This window comes from Carassius gibelio, chromosome A12 (assembly GCF_023724105.1).
Source record: "Carassius gibelio isolate Cgi1373 ecotype wild population from Czech Republic chromosome A12, carGib1.2-hapl.c, whole genome shotgun sequence".
Lineage (NCBI taxonomy): Eukaryota > Metazoa > Chordata > Actinopteri > Cypriniformes > Cyprinidae > Carassius > Carassius gibelio.
In genome coordinates this window covers 3,430,423-3,438,896 of record NC_068382.1, presented here as the reverse complement: position 1 = coordinate 3,438,896, position 8,474 = coordinate 3,430,423, and the positions used below count along the sequence as shown (strand labels likewise).

Below are 8,474 nucleotides of genomic sequence, written 5' to 3'. Positions count from 1 at the left end.
ATTAACAGTTTGGATGATATTTCTTCCCGTTTTCTTCATAGGCATAAATGTTATTTGTCGTAACACCCCCATTGCTGTATGCTGTCGAGTCCGACCGTGTTTATGAGACTCGCAGGGGGCGCTTGACGGCTCAGGCTCACAGAACAAGTTCCTAATGAGGGGCATCCACAGCTCAGTAACATTTATACACTAAAATATAGACTACTTTTGTTAAAACACTAAATGCAAAGAATTGCTGTCTGATATACAAATGGAATTCCGTAGCGGTCTCTATGAAATAATTAAATATAAAGGTTTTTTATTCGATAATCGGAATCGAATGTGATTGGTTCAACTTGACCAGCGCTGAGAAAGGTAACTGATACCATGGAATTACGCCATCTACTGCTACTTCGGTCTGGACAAAAAAATAAAAATAAAAAACAACACTAAGAAACGTTCATAGAAATTGTATTGAAAATACACTAAGATTTCAAATAGAAGAATTATTATTCAGGCCAATCCGCCCATTTCTTAAAACCTTTTTTGCTGCCTTTTATCCGCGCATTCGCTTTCCGTGCAAGCCAGTGTTTGTGTGAGTGTAGCGCCGACTGTCGGGACTCGGGATGCGTTGAGCGAGTAGACGGACCAAAGGGAGCAACCGGCTGTTATGGAGATTATTTTATTTCACCTGAAAGCTAACGAAAAGGACACAGGATTGATTAAACGGACATGAATTTACCGACTGAGATCAGCTAAAAGCAACAGGTGAGACAAAAGCGTTGAATGTGACGTATTAAACAGGTGAATAAATGACAGGTGTGTTTCCAGGTGCGCTCACAGGCCACTGACACTAACATTGTCGCGGCTTTAAATGTATTAAAGTGGCTTTATTCTTGAATGACTGATTTAATACAGAATGATGGTACTGTTTAAAGTGTTCTTGAATCGTTGTTATTTTTGAATGAGGAATAGGCTAAAGAAGTTGCGATGAACTAAACTTCAAGTTAGCATTATGCTAGTAAACAAGAAATGTCATTTTAAATAAAATAAGGTTTTTTGGACATGTTCCAACATAATACCACGTTTTTGACATTATGTTACCATGTTTTCGTGCCATGTATTCCTGCGTTATGAAGTAGTAGGCTACGTTATAGTAAGGCTAACGTCACATGAATATGGCGATCGTTCATTACCATGGCAGGCTATTATATGAATTAAATTATCAAGCTTTCACATAAAAACAAACAAACATAATTGTCTTCTGATTCATATGTTCTCGATACAAAAGCAGTCCTCGCAAATTCGTAACTATTCAATAAAAAGACCCGTGATACAGTTTGATTATAGATTCAAATAATAATTAAACTATTTTTTGTCTTGAGCAGAAAAAAAATATTAAGACAATTAAGATTGTTTACTGCCCCAACAATAATTTGTAAAGAAACATGTCCAACACTTTATATAGACTAAGCTACTTATAGGAGTAGATTGTGCTAATATTTTAGAGCTTAGTTTCACTAAAAAATAAAACCATATTTCACCCTAAATTAATATTTGAAAAATGTACTATGTTTATTTGCAATTTTTTTTCCTGATTTCACAATTTCTTAAAAATTCCATTAGCCTTTATTGGTTTTCAGCGACGGTTGGAACCCAGTTATTAAACTAATCTAGATATTAGAACAGTACTGCACCACGAGTAACTCATAGTACATCAGTTATGCTGAGTGAAGAGAATTGTCTAGTTAGATATTAAATCGTTTTCTGTTAGGTCTCCTACATTATGAGAAATATAAATATATATTCATATATTTATTTATTTGTATTTATTTATTTAGGGACATAACCAAATTCATGATTTCAGCCAGAAAAGGCTGAAATGTTTGCATTGTACATTGAGAGTATAACATGCTAAATAGCATCTTGGGTCCCTTAAAGGCTTTTCTTTAAAAAAAAAAAAAAAAAACCTACAGTTCTAATATAATAGACCAGGCCATACATATATACTTATACATTCATACATAAAACATTTTTTTTAACTATCTTACCTTTAGTAGTTTAGCAGACATTTTAATCCAGCAGAATATTTATCATATTTAAGAGTTTATAAGCTTGTCGGCTAGGTTCACAATACCAAAATCTTATCGATGCCTTAGAAATGGCTATTAAACTAATTAAATAATTAAATAAGAAGTTAAATATTAATATAAAATTAATGACTGTTAGTAAAGAATACATAACTTTGACAAATGACAAGTAGGCAATCAATAATTAGGCTATTAAAAACAATTACAAGCAATGGAACAAATGTGTTTGACATCTTTCAGTATCAGTATTCAGAGGATAAGTGAAATGAACGTTTTCTTTTCAGTATTGTTAATTGTAAGTAATGCACTGATTTATTATAACGCATCAGATATTTTTACGATAGAACCAACTGTTGTTACATTATAGACAAGCATTTTGAACATATGGTGCATTTGTTCCCACAAATATGTTATACTTGTTGCTCTGCTTTCACACTTTGGTCACGCAGTTGATATCTGGAAGTCTTTTCTTCAAAAGTAGTTCTGATGCAGTCTAAAGGAATGTTTTGTGTCATTATCTTGCAAAAATTCACAAGAGGGAGTGATGGTCTTTGTACCCGGTTGCGAAGGAAACACCATGCACCCCCTCTGTTTGTAGATAGTGGGAGGGAACATACACTTGTAGTAGAAACATGTTGAGATAGTGTAGGAGGGTGCCGTTCCAGGGCCAGCAGCCTTTTTGGTTGATTAAAGACCAGACATGCTGCTGTATTCTGGATCATCTGCAGAGGCTTAGTGGTTTTAGCTGGAAGGCTGACCAACAGAGCATTGCGGTAATCAATCCTTCAAATTATTAGTCATGTTTTCTGCATTAAAATGTTATGATTTCCTATTAATTTAATAGAATGTATGGGAATACTATGGAATACTAATATAGCGGCGTGATGGTTTCACATTTATGAGCAGAGGGGGAGTTTTGTGGCAAACAAAGACTTATGTTTGTGACTCAAGTTCAGCAAAAGAGTTATTTTTCTGAGTCTGTATATATTCTTGTGGACTACTTTTGTGGTACATTTGTCCCCAACCCCACTTTCACTGTTTGAGATGTGCATTGTGAACGTGAACATTATGCTAAACACCCTTTCTTGTGTCCTCTGTATCAGTCATGGGTTTGAAAGCACAGTAAATTATTTATCCTCTTTCTTTTTTTCCTTTTTTTTTTGAGTGAATTGTTCTATAATGTATAATGCAGCGAATCAAACTTGGATCCAGTCGGCACATCCATAAACCTGGTCATGTGCCATGGCTCATTTCACTGAAACACTTCGGCTCAATGAGAATAGTGTGTTAATGGATTATTCTGGCTTCAGTGCGTTTTGACTGATTTCTGGAGGTTTTTTAAGAAGAAATGTGAAGTGAAATTTAGAAATACGCTTCCAGTACATTAATTCTTACAGTGAAATATGTGTATTTCTGTTTAAAACTTAATTTGTACAGTTAGAGAGTCATTTTGCTTGTTGTGTTGTCATGGTTTGAAAGTTGAAAAAATGGATATTAACTAAATATTAAAGTAGTAAGTGATTTTTTGTTCACATTAAGATCATGTCAACTCGTATATTATTTATATCTTGTGTCCAAAATATTGAAATGGTGCATATTTTGACATTTATAAATTGGTCCGATTCACCATCATTTTAAAGAAAATGAGGCAGAAGTGGAAATGAATTCAGTTTTCAAAAAGCTGTTCTCAATAAAATGACTGGGCGGTGTTTGACGTGGTTAAAAATAGAATTTACTATTTTGGCTGATTTGCAAAAAGTGTAACCAGTAAGAAAGTATAAGTATGTTTTTTTTTTTTTTTTTTTACAAAATCATGGGAATGTTAAATTAATTTACTTTAACAATCTAGAAGTATTTTATTACAACAGCTGTACTATTTATAACATATGGTAGACTTCTCTTATTGTTATTTTACTCTGATATTCCTGTATCACACTATCAGATCATTGCATTACATCTCTATGGTCAGATGGCAAGTGTCTTGCATTAAAGCATGTCACATGTTTTTCGTTTGACTCTTGGTATGAATGAGTCTTTATACTGCTGTGCTGATCCTTTCCAGAACATTTGGATTAGGAGAACTTGTCACTTTCACTATTCCACCACTAAATCTGCTTAGAGCCTATGAATAATGAATCTCTTTTATCTGCAGTTTACTCTGGTCTAAAGAGAGAAAAAAAAGAGAAAACTGGGCTAAAAGAGGCTGGCTTTTCACATGCATACTGTGTGTATTATTTACACTTATCAACAGTACAGCTCTAAGAACACTAACATTATGCAACTACACCTGCTTCTTCTAGAGGAGCCTTGTTGAAGTCACCTCCTTTGATGAAGTGAGTGAAATGTTGCAAATGTTATCATTTGGTTATATAGCCATCAAAAATCATTTGGTTATATAGCCATATATAAGACATCAAAAAATAAATTTCTGCAATGATTGTGCTTATAACTAGCATGGTAAGTTTTAAGTTTTATATTTGTACATTTTTTATCCTTTTGATTTGTCAATTTCAGTTTACTTATTGTGTAATTTGTTATATAATGTAGTAATATAATCATGTAAGTTAATAATAAAGTGCACAACAAAGGAGTACAATCCAAAAGGTACTTTTAATATATCCAAGGAGAATACATGCGGGGAAACCAACATCCATCTGTATACAATACAAACAATACCCTACCATGAATGTGGGTATAAATACAAAGGGAATGTAATCAAGAGGAAGAAAAACAGGTGTGTACTAATTGATAGCCAGGGAGATAAAATAGGGAGCCAATGCAGGAGAACAGGAACATGGAGAAAACTAAGCCAAAACATAATATTAACATGACAAAATGCTAATAATTGCTAATAAATCTTGTCTTTTAAGTTTTGTCTAGAGCATTGCAGTCTTAAGTACTATTCGGACGGGACTAGTTTTCTAAACTACGTTTGAGTTTCGATTCTTACCACCTGACGTCTGAGATTTTCATGTACCAATTCGGACGGGACTAAAATCTCTGTGTTTATTACAGAGGTGGGAGGATTTGTGTATCTGGGTATCACAGAAATCACGCGCTCTGTATGCGTGCATTGCATTCATTCAGAATGATTGCCTTAGTATTATTACACAATACATACTAAATGGCTAGTGTAACAAAACCATGTTAATGTGTGGTTCCTTAGTTTAACTTGTTTTCCTTTTTTTTTTTTTTTATTAAATGTAATTAAAACATTATGTAACTGAGTACATAAATGAACGTGAGTAATCTTACCTGATGCTGATATTACAATGGCCAGTATTAACAGTTTACTTGATCTTGCTCTTGATTTTATTATTTGTATTATTATTTTATTATTATTTATTTGCCGCTAAGCAAATATATCAAACATCCGCGCGGTAAGAGCATCTACGGTAATTCGGATTAGTTTTCTCAGAGGATCACTGAGTTTGCTGAAAAACAGTAGGTAATTTGCTATGGAATTATCACAGAGGTTGTGTGAGAAAAACAGACGTGGCAGATTCGGATGGGATTATAATCACCAAGTACGTCTGTGAAAGGCAGATTTCTCTAACGACCCCCTGTAAAACTAGTCCCGTCCGAATAGGGCTTTAGACTATGACTTGGAAATGATCACATTAAAGCATAATAGTTTGTAATTATTGGAAATACTACTTTTGTCTATGTCAATTACTGTACTTCTACCAAATGGATGCCAAAAATATAGTAGAAGTAGACTCTCTGTAGTAGTACACGAATGATGTATCGTGAGACACCAATGTGTCCCTGAGCAAGACACTTAACCCCCTAGTTGCTCCAGAGGCGTGCGACCTCTGACATATATAGCAATTGTAAGTCGCTTTGGATAAAAGTGTCAGCTGAATGAATAAATGTAATGTAAATGTAAATGTATCTATTTTCCAGATTAATCGGCACCGATAGTTGACCATGCCGATAGTTTTCCGCATTTCGTCCTTTGCTGGAGTGGCTAATAGTTTTCCGGGTTACGTCCGTTGCTGGCGCGGCTGAGAAGGCTCTGTTCCCTTTCAAGGCAACCTCGAACTGCGTCATCTAGGGGGCGCTATGGGGAACACCTTGCCGTGACCCATGTTTGAAGCATACATTGAAAAATCACCAACGAGTTGGCTGGCGACAGCCTCTGACGTCAGTCCAGGTTCAACTATAAACAGGCACTGGGAGAAAACGTCATTCTCATCTTCGTCTTCACTGACTGTTTTGTTTGAAGTGTGCATCTGAAAGAATTGATAAGAGCGATCTTTCTCTGTCTATCATGGCGACCACTAGCAAGCGTTTAGACAATATGTGCATTCGTGTCTGCTTTAATTGACACTCGATGACACAAACGATCTTTGCGTCATTTGTTTTGGTGAAGAGCACACGCGCTATGTCTTTGAGGAGACAATCTGCATGCATTGTGAGCATTTTTTCAATGAAAAAGCTCCGCTCTCGTTCGTCTCTCTTTCCGAGGAAAAAATGCAGCCATCTGCTTCCCGCGGTTCAAGACCCGCCGCTGCTGCTGAGGCATGGAGGAGAATGAGCTTGTGAGAATTTCAGGTGGCTCTGTCTGAATGGTTTAGAGAGGGACTTTCCCTTTCACGCTCTTAATGGCGGTGGACGAGAGAGAGCCTCTGGAGGATGATGTTATATCCTTAACACTTTCTGATACTGAGGTTAGTGCTCTGCTTGGTTTTTAGAGGTTATGGATTGCACCATGGCATAGTTGGAGTTCCACTTCCACAGCCTTCCATTTCTGCCCGATCTCCATACAGAGATAGAAAAGAAATAAAAGAAGCCGTTTTCTTCTTGCATCCATCGGTTTCGGCATTAGAGTTGTGCCAACATCGAGGCAATGCATGAAGAGGATGAGGAGGATGCCCCCTGTAGAAAGAGCTTTCTTCCTGCAGGGGAGACATCCTCTCTGAATCTCCCTCCTTGCCATTGAAGCCCCTTCAAGAAATACATCTCGCTTAAATGGCAAGGCATACGCAGCAGCAGGTCAGGCTGTGGCTTTATTACACACGATGGTGGTGCTTCAAGCATATCAGACTGATCTGCTAAGAGACCTGGATAGAGGCGAGGGCCTTTCTTCTCGATGCTCAGGTTTCACCTTCTGAACTTTTTGGTATTTTCTTTGAGACAGTGATCGAGAAGTTTAGGGAGACGAAGATGCGCTCCACTGCTTTCAGATCCTTCGTTCCACGAAGGTCCAGTTCTTAGCCTGAACAACATTGGGTTCCTGGCCCGTCTCGATCTGAGGATCAAAGACGGGCACATAAGGCTAGTGTCGCGACTCGCGCTCCTCCCCCACCTGCGGACAGGGGTAAGAGGAATTGTGGGTCATGAGGAGGTAAGCACAACCTAAGGGAAGTGATCCAGACGAGGCAGCAGTCTTGTCCGAATCAGAGCGATACCTAGGTATCTACTCATCCCCTTTGGGTATTTTTTACTTCTGCTTCTATCCTCCCCTTCCTAATTCCCCTGTAACCACCAGCTCTCCACCTAATCGGGGGTGGGTGAGTATGTAACCCTTTTTGTATATACTTATGTCTATTAATTGCCGGTGGTTATGTGTCTACTAATAAACTCTGTGAGTTTCCTTTTGCAGTGCTCAGTTACAGTGTTTACTAAACACTCATCAGCACCAGCCATCCAGTTTCATGTTCTGGTATTAGGCATCCCTGAGGGGTCTCCTGGCTGCTTAGTTGTGCTGTCGCATCCAGCTGGAAGTGGAGGTGGCAGTTATAGAAGTCTTCTTGTATATGCTGCCGCAGGTGTTGCTTCCCTTGCCAGAGGTTTGTAAAATTTGAGCTTGCCTCTCCCGTGAGGTTCAGCGCCTCTGCGATGCTGAGGAACCTTTAGGTACACATGCTAAGCTCTGTGTACTTTCTGAAAACCACATAGCGGTTAGTGTGCACGTGAAAACTTTGCACACTTTCTAAAGTCCACGTAAGTGGTAAACATGCACGCAAGACTCTGTGCACTTTCTGAAATCCTGTACGGTGAGGGTTACGCGCTCCGCCTCATTGCCTTTCTTGAGATTATTAGACCTTGGTTCCTTGGGCTCCATTCAGCCAGTGTGTATTTGTTTATACACTTCAAGCATCGCTTCATTCAACATGAGGGGCTGTTTGGGCAATTCTCCTGGTAGTTTAACAGTGCTTTAATTTGAAGTCTTTGTGCACTTTCTGAAATCCACACTGTGGTAAGTTTGCATGCTAGTATTCTGCGTTCTTTCTAAAATCCTATATGGTGAGGGCTTCATGCGGTTGCTTCAAGCCCTTTCTTGAGTTGGTAAAAGCCTCGTTCATTTTGGGTGCCACTCCACCTACGTATCCTCGGATACCTATCTAAACAGGGTGTTGCTACTAAGGATCTATTGAGACAGCACCTTCAGCAAGCTTA

At 37.9% G+C, this 8,474-nt stretch overlaps 1 protein-coding gene across 2 annotated transcripts in view; it reads left to right on the top strand.

The window, feature by feature from the left end:
* The first annotated feature begins 565 nt into the window (after positions 1 to 565).
* Positions 566 to 8,474, top strand: part of ppp1r16a (protein phosphatase 1, regulatory subunit 16A) — a 34,385-nt gene continuing 26,476 nt past the window's right edge. Inside the window, exon 1 of one of the 2 annotated variants that reach the window (XM_052612172.1) lies at positions 566 to 747. The gene's annotated coding sequence lies outside the window, so the exon portion shown is untranslated. Of the gene's footprint in view, positions 748 to 2,731; positions 2,843 to 8,474 lie in introns of those variants that run through there. The other variant, XM_052612171.1, reaches the window with a different exon arrangement.